This window comes from Oenanthe melanoleuca, chromosome 1A, assembly GCF_029582105.1.
Source record: "Oenanthe melanoleuca isolate GR-GAL-2019-014 chromosome 1A, OMel1.0, whole genome shotgun sequence".
Taxonomy (NCBI): Eukaryota; Metazoa; Chordata; class Aves; order Passeriformes; family Muscicapidae; genus Oenanthe; species Oenanthe melanoleuca.
In genome coordinates, this window is record NC_079334.1 from 37025219 (window position 1) to 37040355 (window position 15137).

Sequence of the window (15137 nt, forward strand, 5' to 3'; positions counted from 1 at the left end):
GGGTTTAGCTACAGAGCACACAATGACTAAATACTAAAAAGCTCCCTGAAAAGCAGTAATTTATTGTGGTTTATTTCCTTTTGAAAAAAAAAAAAAAAAATGTTGAAAGCTACCTGCTACGAAGTCTGGAGTTTGCCTTTCACAGATTGCTTTTGAATACCAGACACTTTGAAGATATCAATTCTAAACAATCTCTTGACTGCTATAGTCCATTTAAAAGCAATACCAACACCAAACATCTCACACATCAGTAATCTTATTTTTAGCTTTAATAGTAAAAGAGTACAATCATAATAGAATGACTAACTGCTTGAGTAGTAAGAAAAAAATCCCCTAAGGAAGAGAGTTAACACCCTTAAACATTTTCACCAGAACAAATTCTAGTTAGTATTTATCAAAAGAACGTGCCCATTAGCCACTGTGATTTAACCTCCATGCAGCAGGCCTTTTAATATGTAACTGAGTCTCAAAGACTTCATTTATTAGATGCCAACATCTGCTTTAGCTCTTTTGGGAGGGGTCTGGAAAGCACCTTTTTCCTCCAAACAACTGCCATTAGCCCACCACTGGGCCTGCATTCTTCTCAGTTGGTTTTTTTTTTTAGATATTTGGCATTATTGAGCCTGGAATGTAATGTGTTTTAAACTCAAAAAAACTCAGTAGGGAATTAAAAATAGTGGAGTAATGAATACCTTTTGAAGAAGCAGTTCAGTTAAGTACTGCTGCTTCAAACCTATCAGATGCAAATAGGCAGTTTAAAATTTAAACTGTTGTCATGCATATACGGGCAATAATTTCAAGTTCAAAACTAATTCAATTACATCCATCCAGTATAAGATATTCACAAGATGTAGGCAAATAACAACGTTTGGTAGATTTTCTTCCTAAATTGTTTTATGTTTAAGTTTAGCCAGAGATTTCAAGCAAGTTTAAATACCATTATCAATGCCAGTTGATAACATGAACATAATTCAAGATTTGGCATAGGAATTCCTTTAAGGTTTGCAAAAAACAATTCCCAATCCTAAAATTTTGCAATTGTGATAGAAATTTCTGCTCCAGTAACCAAAAACAAAACTTTTTTTCTCTTCTTTGAGCCAGTAAAATATGAGAGAAAAGAAAGCACTGGACTTCTCCAGTCTTTACATATTCTACTTTTATTTTCAAGTGACCTCATATCATGTATTTACCAACAAATGATACATTAGGCAAGACAATAAATGGAAGGCAAGTTGTAAGTTCAGCAACTCTACAGAACTTAACAGCTAGAAGAAACACACTTTTAATGTGAGAATATTTTTCTACTGCATTCCATCTAGTGTTGTCATATAACACTATGATGAGGGTCTATTTTTACTCTCACTTCACGCATTGGAAACACTATTTTGCACTGTTTTAAAAGAAACACAGTTTACTTGACAGCAGGATTTTATGAAGCTACTAGGATTTTTGGTTTGATGAATTGATGAGAAAAAACATCCCTTTAAAAACTTTATTATAGGGGCATCTTCAATTAGAAAAATATAGCTACAGACAGCAACTAAGTGTTTCTGTTACAGAAACAAGCAGCACATGAGATTCAATGACCTATATTTAAGAAGTGCTTGTGAAACTTATAAATAAACATGATTTAGAGTCTGGTAGATAGTACACCTCTTACTAGAGTGAAAAGTAAGTGCTTTGCAAAGGCAAAGAATACTGCAAACTTTCGTTGTAAACAAACATTCAGAGAATGCTGTTCTGTTCACAAAGACTCTCAAACCAAGTTAATTAAACTGAAAATATGATTCTCTCTGCAGTTGCTGTTCTTTTTAAGCAAAGCATTGTTCTGCCTTATCTTGGAAACAATTTCACAAGCCCATCTCAGGTTTAAACCTGATCACAATGACAGTAGTGTCCTTCTTGCCAAGAGCTGGACATAAAGACCCTCTCGTTTTCAGTTAACACTGAAAATATTCAGTAAGTAAACTTAAACTTCAGTAAAATCGCCATGAATTTCTTGACATTGTATCTGCAAATACATGTAAAGAAATATTTTCTTAATTTATTAAAAAATGGTTAGCGTATTAGTGCTAATAATGTCTCTAATACAAGTCTAGACAGGTTACAGTAAGACAAAATTTTACATGCCATATTAAAAAGGGACTTAAAAATAAAAATCCAAAGTACACATTTCTTTTCTGAGAAAATCCATAAACCTAAGTGGAACAGTGAGTGACTATCTCATTTCGTATTTTACATGAATTTTTAAACCAGGTCAATAAAAGCTATGAAGATAGCTGCGGTCTATAATCAAAATGCTTCTTGTGACTGCTCTATTCTCCTATGGAAAATATTCCCCCTTTAAATATAGCATAACAAGATGGATATTCCAGTTGCAGCTGTGAGGTGCACTCCCATTTGTTATTTATTAAAAGCGTAATGAGAACAGTAAATTATTTATCCTTCTTTGCTCACTAGGTAACATTAACCAAGCACAGCGGATGAATAACTGCCAAGAGACAAACACAGAAGGCCAAACTTTAACCCTTCCAAAAACTCATTAAACAGATCTAGAAAAAACAATAAAAATATTAAAGCAACAAGACTTCAGGTTTTGCCCTATAGTGAGGAATACAAATATTTGAACAGATGGTAGCTGCCAATACATACTTCCAGTCAGAATAACCTTACATCTGCTTCAAAAGAGAAGCTGATAATTTCAGTTACAGCAAGTCTGCAGATTAATTCTTTTACCTATCTAGATAATTGCTTTTGAGACTTCCTAAGAACACGCTTAAAAATGGACACAGCACACAAACCAAGCAACATAAAACTTAGTACATTATGATAACACTTTCAAAATCATGAACACTGTAGCTTTACGTCAGCAAGACAAACTCTGAGGGTACCATCAAGGCTTTGGTCAGTCTGTATTCTCCTACCCCCAAAGCCCTGCGACTTTCAGGAAGCTAATGGAGCATCAGTTCTCTGGCAGCACAAACTTCTGCATAGCCCATCGCATGAAATCAACCTGTAACCAAAATTTACTTTCTAAGCCTTACCCTCCAACACAATTACATCAGAAATTAGGACTTAGTCAAATACGCTACTTAACTACTTCAGCTTACAAGACCACTTATCGGCGACTAAGTATGACCCTCAGTATTGGCTGACAAACCATAAAGCAACCCCAAACGCTACGGGCCAGCGCAGCCCCACTGTCCCACAGCGCGGAACACCCCTCCGGTCCCTTCCCGCGCGGCTCTGGCGACCCTCGAGGGGTGTGAAAGCTACGGACCCCACGAGGGGCCCTGCTCGGCCCGACCCCCGCTTCCTCCCTGCCCCTTTCGGCGCTCTCCCCCATCCGCACCTGCCGCCCCGCCGGCCGACAGCTCTGCGAGCGGAGGCGAAGCGTTCAGCACCGGCTCAGCTTCTCCTCGCATCCCTCCTCTCCTCGCCTCGGTCACCGCCGCCGGGCCGCCCTTCTTTCCCCCCGGGCCCCACACGGGCACTCCGTGGGGAGCACGGCAGCTGCTCCGACCGCCGGCCCCGGGATGCCACGGCTCTTTGTCCGCCAACGCTGCCTCCCCCGGGGCAGGTGCTCCCGGCATTTCTCGGGGTGTTCCCTGAGAATTACTTTTACCCAGTTTTGCCTTCGACCGCGGCCGGACTCGGGGACAAGCGCGTCCCGGCCGCCGACTGCCCCTTCCTTGCCCACGCAAGCCCCGACGGATCCGGGGACGCCCTCCCGCCGCAGACGGGCACAGCGACACGGCCCGGGCTGTCACCTGTCCCCACGATCTTCCGGGTAGGGACCAGAGCCGCCACAGCCAGCCCGCGCCAGGGCACGGCGCCCCGGCTAGGGGCAGCGCTCCCCGGCGGCGCCCGCTCCGCCCGCCTGGGCTCAGGCTCCCGGAGACGCGTCGGCGGGCAGGTGCAACAGCACTAGCGGGGAGCCACAGCCAGGGCAGCTACCCCACGCTCCCGCCGGCGGGGCCGGAGCCGGGGCCGGAGCCGCGCCGCCCCCGCCGCACGTACCTGCCGAGCCTCGAGAGAGGAGCGGCCGCCGCCTTCGCCGCGTCCCCTCAGCCGACCTGCGGGGCCGGGCCGCGCATGCGCGGCGCAGCGCAGCGCCCGCAGCGGCGCGGGGGGGGGCAGGTGTGCGCGGCGCCGCCGGCGCCCCCTAGCGGCGGGGCGGGGTGAGCTCCGTGAGGGGAGCGGGCGGGGCAGAGAAGGCGCCGGGCCCGAGGGGGAAACTCTGCAACTCTGCAACACTGCAACTCTGCAACTCTGCAACACTGCTGCTGTTCAAGGGCGGGCCGGGACAGGGCTCTTAAACTCTGAGTGCTTTGTTGCCGCGAAAAACACGAGAAGTTAATAGTTCTGTGTTTAGTGTTATGCATTAACGAAGGCACGGGATTGCACAGTTAAAAATGAGGAAATTAAAAACATACCAGGTGGTTATCCAGCAATTTTCGTTCATGGGGCATGCACTGCTCCAAATCGGTTTTCCAAGCCTCCCTAATGTATTTATAATTTCATAATTAAAGACTGAGCCGTACATACAAAATTTGTGAAACGAGGCCACGTATAGAGCTATAAAAGGACTCGCTTGCTAAGGAGAGGTGTTTTTCCAGCTCCAGGAGTTTGATGCAGAGTGATTACTACTATGTCTCATCTGGGCTTGCCCTAAGCCATCCCCATCGCCACCCTGACACAAGCGTGGTACTTAGTGCTCTCAAAGTCCTGGTCTGTACTGCTCTCTGTGTCCTATGTCTTTAAAGGTGATAGGCAAAATGTCATAAAGCTGCTATAAATGACTCCATTTCAGCGCTGGTCTGATTGCAGTGCCAAAAAATATGCTCCAAATGACAGCAGTATTAGCTGGACCGTGTACTGTCCTTGTTGTTAGTGCAGTTGAACTCAGCCGTGTGCTGCATGGTGAGGAACTTGAGCGAAAACCTAAGGTAAACAAGACCTTGTCCCATTCATCAGTTAAGGAATCTAGGCCGCATTCCAGTCAATAATTGAAACTTTAATTATCTTGACAGCTTTCCACTGAATGTGAAAGAATCCTGTTTGGCCAGTCCTGCAGGACATAGCCACAGACAAATAATGTTCTCTGTGGCACTTCCCCCATGGCACGCACCAAGCAAAAAGTTCATTGAGAGCAAAATAATACCATAAAGATGATGTCAAAAGGCAAATATATCAATGCCATTCCTCATAAAGTAAATATGGTACCTATGAATACTAATATTTTCTAAATTACTTTCCAGTACATAAATCTACACTGACTACAATGGGGCTCAGGCAGAAAAAAATGAGTACAGAAAGTCATCATTTACAGCTTTTCTGAAAGCAATCTGAAAACGAAGAAACCAAAGTGCAAGAAGTGGAATATTCAAACAGTAGTATAACTTGAAATTTGTTATAAAAAACCCAAAAGAGCAGAGATGTTCAGTATAAGGACCTTGAACTTTAAATTATTTAATTTGCTGATGTTGTCATGAAGTAGAATCCAGGTAGTGCTATCAGAATACAGGTTTGACAAATTAGAAGAAGTCTAATCAGAAAGTTTATTAAAAATATGATTGCAAAAGAGATGACAAGTGGAATCAGAAGTTGAAAACAACCTATTAAGACATAGTAAACCAACAAGAGTCTATAATTAGGATCTGTAATCCTATAGTTCTTAATCCTGTACAATGACTGTGCTTGGTATGACAGTCTGCTGTCTTAACCAGATTAGAAATCTTGCATTTCAAGAAATAAAAGCAATGCAATTCCAAAGACATTTGACTGCTAAAATTAATCACCAACAGATTTATTTTGTCAAAGTACTCCTGTATTTTTCTGTGTATAATACTTTAAAGAGTCAGGCAGCAGCAAACCACAGAAAGCATAATTTACATGGTTAAAATTAAAAGCTAAAATAAATTGAATAAATAAATTGAATTAAATCCAGAGTTATAAATCAAAGAAGGAGTATTTTGCGTGGGGCTGAGGAAAAGAAAAAGATATTTTAGAAGAGTATTTTTATCCAGCCCTTTGCTGCTTCCTGAGCTGCACATCAGTGTCAGGGCAGAGCTACTCCAGGCATCATGAACTGAGAGCCAAGGTCACCAATGAGGGCACAGCCAAGGGCCAGGTGGCAACAGCAACGAGCTTTGCCATACCCCAGTGACCATCATGCAAGGTGAGATGGTCACATCAAGTCCAGGATCCATTCCAGAATCTTGTCAGGAAGAGCAGGGGGCAGTAATGGTGACATGTATTAGGTGTGCAGAACTACACCTGTAATGTAGGTCTGAGGCTCATCCAAGGAAAGATCATCCAAGACAGACTCACACAAGACAGAGTACAGTTGGTCTGTTTGTTTTGAGCTTCTTAGTGTGGTTCAATGGCCTAGATCAGAAATTCCCATTCTCCAGCTAGATAGAACACAGAATAGGTATCTTGGCACAGACCTGGCTGGAGCAATCTGTATACTAAAAACTGAGTCTCACTTGTGTAACTTCTCTCCAGTCATACTGATGGAAGGTGTGATAAAAACCACTGCAAACAGTTCCTGCAGTGCACAGAGTCCCCCTGAACTGCAGCTCTGTCTGTCAATGTCTTTCCATATTTGAACCATCTGTCTGAGAGACTGTATCTTCAAATGGGGTTGTTTCTTTTCCTTACAGTTACAGTCCACTTAACATAAGAAACCTGTTTCAGGGAGGAGAAAACAGAAGAGACAAAGCTGTTTTCCAGAACGTAGTCCCAGACCATGGCAGGGCTCTTTGTTGAAGGCAAGAATGGCTGCAGGACTATAGAAAAACCAAGAGTGTAATTTTTCTTTTGTCTGAATTTAGTTTAAGTTTCTCATCTCTACACAGAAGCACAAATGCCAGCTAATGTAATTTTTCTCCCTACATGTTGGGAGAAATAAAAGAAAGAGATAATTGTTCTCTTTGTAGAAGATCCTCAAGTGTTTAGTAGGGTAGGATGTCCCAACAATGTCATGGATAAGAAAAGCAAATAAAATTGGAAATATCACTTTCTACTTGCCTATGGTACTTCTTACTTGTTTATTTTATTAATGTTTTAATATTGAATGAATTTTTAAATATTGAATGAACCAAGCTATCTGTATCATATATATTGATTCTTTCCTATTTGTCCTCAAATGATGTGGTCAAATCAACAATTTTAACATCCCTTTTTGTCAAGATGTTATAAAACAATAAACTCAGAAAGTCAAAGGATGCATCTATTAATATATAATATAATATAATATAATATAATATAATATAATATAATATAATATAATATAATATAATATAATATAATATAATATAATATAATATAATATAATATAATATAAATATAATGCATTGAAACCCCATAGTACAGTGGGAAAAAAAAAAAAAAAAACAAAGAATGATCTACTATATACAAAAAAAGGTACAGAGACTACAAGTCTTACCTATTTTAGAAATTTCACCCCCCATCCCCCTTCTACTAGCTCAGCAGTGCTAGCAGTATTGGGAACTATAGTTCTTCTCTCAGGCATGTTTCTTCAATGTTTAGCTAAGCATTTTGAAAGCAAATCCAATCAGCACATTGGCATAAATAACCTTCCAGCTTATTGGAGTCCTAAAACTTAGCTCTATGCTGCCCTCCCTGTCCAACTAATAGAATGTTAAAACCAGTGAGGTCTGTGTTATTTTTCAAATCTACCCACTAAGAAAAGGCCCAGAATAACAGAAAATAAGCAGGATTGGTGTTAACTGCTCCTGAAGCTCTTTCTCAAAACTTCCAATGGCGAAAGACAGAAAAGCCCCACCAAGCAGTGCATTCCAGTGCTGAAGTAACATTGGAGTTGCAGATATCTTCTAAAGTCTAACCTCATCTCCTGTGCTGCAGTGTAGAAGAGGTAATGAGCTTATCTCAGTAGATACAAGAAGCAGCAATCTTCAGGGCATTTGATACCATCATCTATACCCTCAATTTTGTCAAAGAATAAAGAATTATTTTAATCTTTCCTCATAGGTAATGTTTTTTAGACTTCCAATTCTTTTCATTGTTCTCTCTGGGTTTCTTCCTATGAGTCTTTGAACAGTGCTCAGTTCCAGGCACTGAAGAACTGAACTGAAGTCTGGCCAGCACTGGCTTTAAAATATCACAAATCTACTTATACATCCCACCAAAGATCCTTTGCTTTTTCTCCTATGGCAGCAGAACACTGCTTTACCAGTCCTTCTCCAGCTTATGTATGACTTCTCTTGTGAATTTACTTCTATGCCCATTGATTCTTACTGAATTTTAATCTTCTAAAAACAAAAGTTTAAAACTCTTCGTATCTTGCAGATTTGGTAAGTGCACTGTCAATTCCATCAGCCAAGACATTAATTAAAATAATGCATGTTACCAGATCCAGAATGATCCTCTGAGCTAAGATGCTCTTCTTGAAAAATTGACCTTCTAAAACCATGGTTTGAGTGGGGTTTTCGTACCCATCTTGTATTGTTTTTACAGTAGTCTAAGCTGCACAGCATACCTCTCCCTTCTTGTGAGAGGTCACAGGAGGGAATTTCAAAATCCTTACCAAACTATCTGTATCACATATATTGATTCTTTCCTATTTGTCCTCAAATGATATGGTCAAATCAACAAATATGTTGCAGGACCAAAACCTCAAACTGCTTCATAGTCTTCACCTTTGTTATCAATGTTATCACCTCTGTTGTCCATGCACTAAATAAATGTCAGAAATAAGAGCTTTAAATGATGTCTAAAAAGGAAATGCTTCATTAAAGCTCTATATTCATTTATTGAAAGTCAAGGCTTGGATGCTAAAAAATACAAACTTGGCAAATAAATTCCTTTTATACGCAGCATATATCTATATACAACCAGCAGAACTCACTGACACAATATTAAAACAATGGTACATTCTTTAAAGATTTAAAAGAAAAAAAAAACAAAACAACACTGTTTCATGAATATGCAGAACAGAGCCTGACCAGGGCAGATAAAAATTAATAAAGAATATAAATTCTTCATTAACTATTAAAATGACAAGGATTAAAAATAAGTTTCCCATTCAAGCACATTAGATTACAGTTGTCCTCTTTGACCATAAGACTGATTCTGCAAACAAGCTGCCCAACTAGACAGATTCTGCTGTTGAATATTAAATAAATAATGGCTCTAGATTTTTTTGAAGGTGCTTATAAATGTAACAATACTAAGTAGAAGAAAAATAACAATACTAAGTAGAAGAAACATAGCAACTGAAATGGGCTTACCAACTTATGTAAGTACTGACATGTGGCTTCATTTATCTTTAGAAGCAATCCAGGGACGGATCCAGAGTGTGATTAAAAATAGTACAACATGTTCATTCCTAGTTGGAAGACAGCAGAGATACCAAACCTGAATTCAGAAATCAGAAAATAAAAATACAAAATACATTTTCACATGAAAGTTAGTTCTCCAAAAATCCAAACAAACTTTGTATCCCCAACAAACCTGTTGCTAAAACTCAAGAATTCTTTTACTTTATGAGACTCCAAAAACAGCTCCACCACATACTGAAAATAAAAAGCAGTTAAAGGCATCAGGTGAGAATTCAGGAATCCTGTGTTTTATTCACAAGCCTGCTTTGCACCTGTGTACCTTCCTGTGCCTTAATTTTTCCATCTCTAAATGAAATTAATGAAACTTCTACCTCCTTCCCCATAACATGTACTCACATGATAAATTTTAAATAATTTTTCAAAGGTCTTCATTCTTTAAGACCGAAGTTGCTATGAAAATGGAATATATGGCTTTAATGGGCTGGTTGTTCTTTATTTTTGCTCAATGGCACCAACATTCAAAATCAGTCTTCAGCCAAGCCTGCCAGTTATTGCTGAGTTCTGTTCTATGAGGTGAACCTGATCTTATGGAGAAGTTTCTACAGGTACTAACCATTTCCCTATGTGATAGAAATACCATTTTTTTTTCCCCTTCTGTTTAGTTACCTGGTTGGTACAGGCACCACTCCAGTGGGCACAGGAATGCCTCCCAGTTTAGAGTGGCCTTTTCCTCTCCTTGTCTTCTTCTGTCTTCTTGAGCTCAGCACACTCATGATGCCAAGGCTCTGCAAGTTCAGCACAGCAGAGGGACATTTCTGAAGAGTGAATGTGAAACATGAATTCTTTACTCAGTTGCATAGACGTAAAAAATGCTTAAGTAGTATTGAAACCAGAGCAGTTTCAATTGCACAAAAGAGAGGGATTACTGTTACACTTCCCAAAGTGACCTTAAAAGTGCTAGGCCTCCCAGGAGTCCAGTCTCCAGTATCATATACATCTCTGTTACCTTGATTAGAAATGTTCTCTCACACTCACCGTGGTAGGAAACATTTTCTGTCACCTCATTAAAATAGTCAAAGCATGGATTTACCCAGAGGAGAGTGAAGGATAAATTCCCCAGCTAGCACCATTCAATGCCCGTGCATGTTTTGGGCCACGCAGCAGCTCAGCAGCAGCACAGCAAGCAGAGGGTTTGTTTCATCTGCTCTTGGCTAACTGATTGAACCTCGTGTCTGGGGGAACAGTGAGGCTTTAGGTGCTGTTCAGGCATTTTTTTTCTGAGTGAAAAGTTACAGAGAGCAGAGAATGAGAGGGTTTGTTGAAATGCAAGTGAAATTTATCAGGCTTGTTTTCCATTGAAGAAGGTTAGTTGTTTATCTCTGTTGGTTCACTAAACACACTATTCTTTTTCCTGCATGCTACTTGCTGTTTTTACACTCTTCTTGTTCCTTCACCTCTTAAAGCAATATCTTAAAAATGAACAAATGAAGTTCTGAGGGAAATGTGTAGCATTGAACTATGCAAGAGAGGAAAGCTGGAGTTATCTTTAATACAGGACTGGCAGGACCACTTGGCTGATGAAGTAAAGTCCTCAGATTTATCCTTTTCCTTTGTGTATTACTACTGCTTTGAATACCAAAATGTATTATTACAGTTCTTTGAAAAAAAACTAGTTAAATAAGATAAAACTCATGTGAGTTGTTCCCTTTACAAAAAGAAATTAATGATGGTTAACCATCTCAATGTAATCCTTTTTTAGCACAAATACCAATAATACTATTCACAAATACAGTGAAAACAACTATTCCAAATTCTTTTTAGACAATAACAAACACAAAAGAACTCACCTTTTCTAGACACATTTCCCCAGAAATGCTTTTCTGTTCTTAGTTGGTTTCTTGTTCTTAGGATCTCTTCTGATCTTTTCCATTTGTCTCTCATACAAGCAGATACTCCAACAAATCTCTCTGCCCAAGAGACAGCTCTAAATTCTCCATCCTATAAGTCCCATTTGCATTTGCTGGTACCATGGCTCTAAATTTTGGGTTGAGGTCCCCTTTAATTTGAATAGAGATAATGAAGGGTGTACTTTCTCTCATCTGTTGCCACGTGGTTTAATCACACCTCCAGCAGTGTTATAGAGGGTGAATTGCTCCATGGTTTTGTATCACTCATCGTTGCATGGTGTTATTATCTTAAGCAGTGCACTAATCTGGATCATCATTCTTGTGGCTGGATTTTCATCAACACAAGCTAAAATACAATCATACGAAGGATTTCTCCAAATAAGCAAAGCTGTCCTTGTAAAGTGGGAGAAACAGAATGGTTCAGTTTTAGTGTTATGTGCATTGTCCATTATTACAAACTTTTTTTATTTTTGTTGTTGTTATTGTTGTATTTCCATGCAGGGCACATAGGTCATCATTTGCTATTCTGAGATGTAACATCCCTCACTGAAAACCTAGGCCATTAAGCCATAAAGAGCATGAATTTATGAGGCTTCCAGTGGTACCTCAAAAATCTTGACTGAGCTCAAAAATCCCTGGTGTGCAAACAAAGATGCATTATTAACTCTAATATGAATATATTAGATAAGTATTTGTGGTGCAAAATAAACATTTAAATGGGAGAAAATATTTGTCTTTCTCTAATTTAACTTCCTAAGGAATGCAGAAGATATTAGTATATATTATGAAGAACAAACTATCAACTATCAGGATTCTTGGATGTTCATAACAATACAAAATTTTGTTAGCATAAGTTCTTCATTAAGAAGAAAAGAAATTAAAGTTTTGCAGCATCTGCATGTAAAAAAAGAATGATTATGCAAATGGCCGTGCAATCAGCTGCATTTTTAGGTAACCAGAGAAATTGTCTTTTATCTAGTATTTGATAATATGCAAGAAGTTTTAAAACCCCTGGTCATATTGCAAAGTAGAATGACACTGACTTCAGAAAACCCAATCCATAGAGGAAAATCAAGCACCTCTCCTTCTGTGATTGCCTTTTAACCATTTAGCTTTCACTTAAACTATGCTAGCATATATTAAATAACCTACCCAGACTGTTTCAGATTAATAAGATACAGAGCACTTTGGAGACATAAGTCTTAAGTCATGAGAAAGCTCTTCCAGTCAATCCAGGCACTGGCTTTTCAATGCAGCTCCTGGGCACCTTATTCTGGATGCATCATTGATCTCATCTTCTGTCTGATAAGTCCCACAGTAATATTTTGTGTCTACGCCTTTTGCCAATAAAAGGATTGTTGAGGCTGATAAGAGTCACAGTAATAATATTTCTAATAGCCAACTCAGCATTACTGCATAACAAAGGATGTTTATTTCATTACAGGGAAGTTGCAAAGCATAGTAATTTTGATTGCAGTTTTACAGTACTCAGAGAATTAATCTGTCAGGACAGCAGGCTTTATCCTGCAGACAAATTCATTTGTAATCCTCTCAAGTATTCTACCATGTGACTTCAGTAGATAAAAGAGCCTCCTTTAAAGTATATTTCCATAACCCACATTGAGTGATGCTAAGTACAGTGGTATCTCTCCCACTAGATTAACTTTTAATTATTGCAATTTCTCTCATGAAAGAGACTGTAAGATAGCACAGCAAGTCTCTACACAGTCATTCTATGGGCAGAGGACATTTTATGTTAATTTACTGATTTATTTAAGACAGGAATTCCAGCAGTAAGTGACAGTAAGTAGAAAAGTATAGCAAAACTCAATATATTCTCATTTGAGAAAATCTGACAGCAGGTTTTTTAATGCCGCTCTCTTCCCAACACTAAAATTATTCACTTCCTTTAAATAAGAAAATTCTTTCATGTTATCCAGACCACATTTTAGCCTATTATTTATGGCATTTCTTTGGATTTTGGCATTATGTGTTGTTGTTACAGATATTGAAATGCTTGCTTGAAGCTTCACTAGCACATGATATGTATTAATGTCTTCCAGAAAACTTCCAGTATAAATGGGCTCAAAAATCAAGAGGAAAGAGAAGTCGGAAGCATAAATATATTAAATAACTTTTATTTTATGGATTTTTAAATGTTGCACTCAGCTGTCTTGTAATACACCCATGGACGATACCAGCAGAAACCTGTCTAGTAACACAGTACTAAAATGTTTTTGTCTCTTGTATGTGTTTAAAGTACATCAAGAAAAAATGAATGCAAATTACACCATTATCGATGATCATTAGTAGAACTGCATATAGAAAGAAACTTCTGAAAACTATTTTTGTAGATGAAACCACATTTCCCTAGAGGAAAACAAGGAACAGAGGTAAAAACATTGCCTCTCTTTGGAAATATCCAACAAGGAAATAGGGACACCGTAGAGATGTAAAAAGGAGTACTTCCTACAGAACCAGTCCCAACGGGCTGTTTCCATACACAGATGGAAACCTGTATTTATTTCTGCCTCTACTTCTGAAAACATGGGAACTCTAAATCTCATGTCTTCTGCAAAACAGCTCAGAGACAGTAGAGCAATCTCAGTCATTCCAATCTGCAGGAAAACTGAAGAGCCGCCAGGAAAACCACCTGATACCCACTGACACACAGAGGTGCTATTATTTACTGCTCAGTGAGACCAGCAAACGATTATGCTCAGCAAAGAAAAATGTTTTAGGTCTAAGTAATTATTTTACCAGTGACCTTAAAATATCTCCGTTGTTAAGAATTTTCCTTGCACAGGGCAGTCTCTATAATAGGATCAGGCAGTATGTTTCTTCATGCCAAGTCACTGGAATGCTAAAATGATTTGTCATCTTTCGCCAAAGGCCACTGCCTGACACACACATGCCACAGTCTAATATCTCGCCTGCTTTGACATCAAAGTATCTTCCTTCAGCCATTAACAACAAGAAGAAAGGCAAACAATGGCAGAAACTTCCATTCTTTCTGGGAGAGTTTTAATTAAATAAATGGCCTCAAATAGCTTAATGGGACTAAGGCGGGGGGGAAATCTTTCATCATAAAATGAATTAAATCTATAAATCTTGCTTATTCTCTCCCTCTGCAATTTTTTTTATTTACTTCACAGTCACATTATTTCATTCTCTGCTAAAGTTTATGACAACATTATATGATATCTCCTGAGCTTTCACAGTCTATCACCTTTTACAGCTCACTCTTAATGCCATGGGTCATAAAAGACAGAGTTCTTCTCATTTTACAAAGGGAAAGAAGTCCTATGCAAAACCTCCAATTGCAGAAGGGTTTTCACGTGCTGAAATAGACAATTGTGAAGAGGTCCACTGAGACTTTTGGTAGCAGCAAATCTGCCTATTTTGAGGCATGAAGGATTTCTACAGCATGCCCCAGAGACCTTATTTCCCAAATCAAATTAGCACAGCAGAAATGCAGTAAATGCTGTGCTTCAGGGTGGGCCAAGGTGCAGCTGGGGCACATTTTCAGGTTCGGTGGGGTTGTCTCAGGTCTTCCTATTTAGATGTAATTAATCAGTGCTATACATTGATGTGTCTTCACAGGACTGCGTTAGAGACATATCACTTTTCATGGCAAGTTTCAGTACAAAATGCTCCCTTCTTGTCCATCTCATTTTGGAGGAAATAAAATGCAAAAAAACCCTAGTATGTGCCAGCCAAAACCATTGCAAGATTCTTCATTCAAATGAAAGAGGTCCTTCCGATGGCAAGTGGCGTTATAATTATAGACTAGAAAAGAGCAAGATCAGCAGCTGCTGCTGCTGCTGCTGCTTGCGTTTGTTCCCTGTGTAACTGACAGGACAGAGTACTTGGCAAAAACAGACTTCCAGAAGTGGAAAGA

General features: G+C 39.3%; 1 protein-coding gene across 3 annotated transcripts in view; it reads right to left on the reverse strand.

The window, feature by feature from the left end:
• The window catches only part of RAB3IP (RAB3A interacting protein), a 32173-nt gene extending 28072 nt beyond the window's left edge, over positions 1-4101 (reverse strand). For 2 of the 3 annotated variants that reach the window (XM_056482100.1, XM_056482098.1), the window contains exon 1: positions 4021-4101. The gene's annotated coding sequence lies outside the window, so the exon portion shown is untranslated. Of the gene's footprint in view, positions 1-3625; positions 3842-4020 lie in introns of those variants that run through there. The other variant, XM_056482101.1, reaches the window with a different exon arrangement.
• Between the last annotated feature and the right edge of the window lie 11036 nt (positions 4102-15137).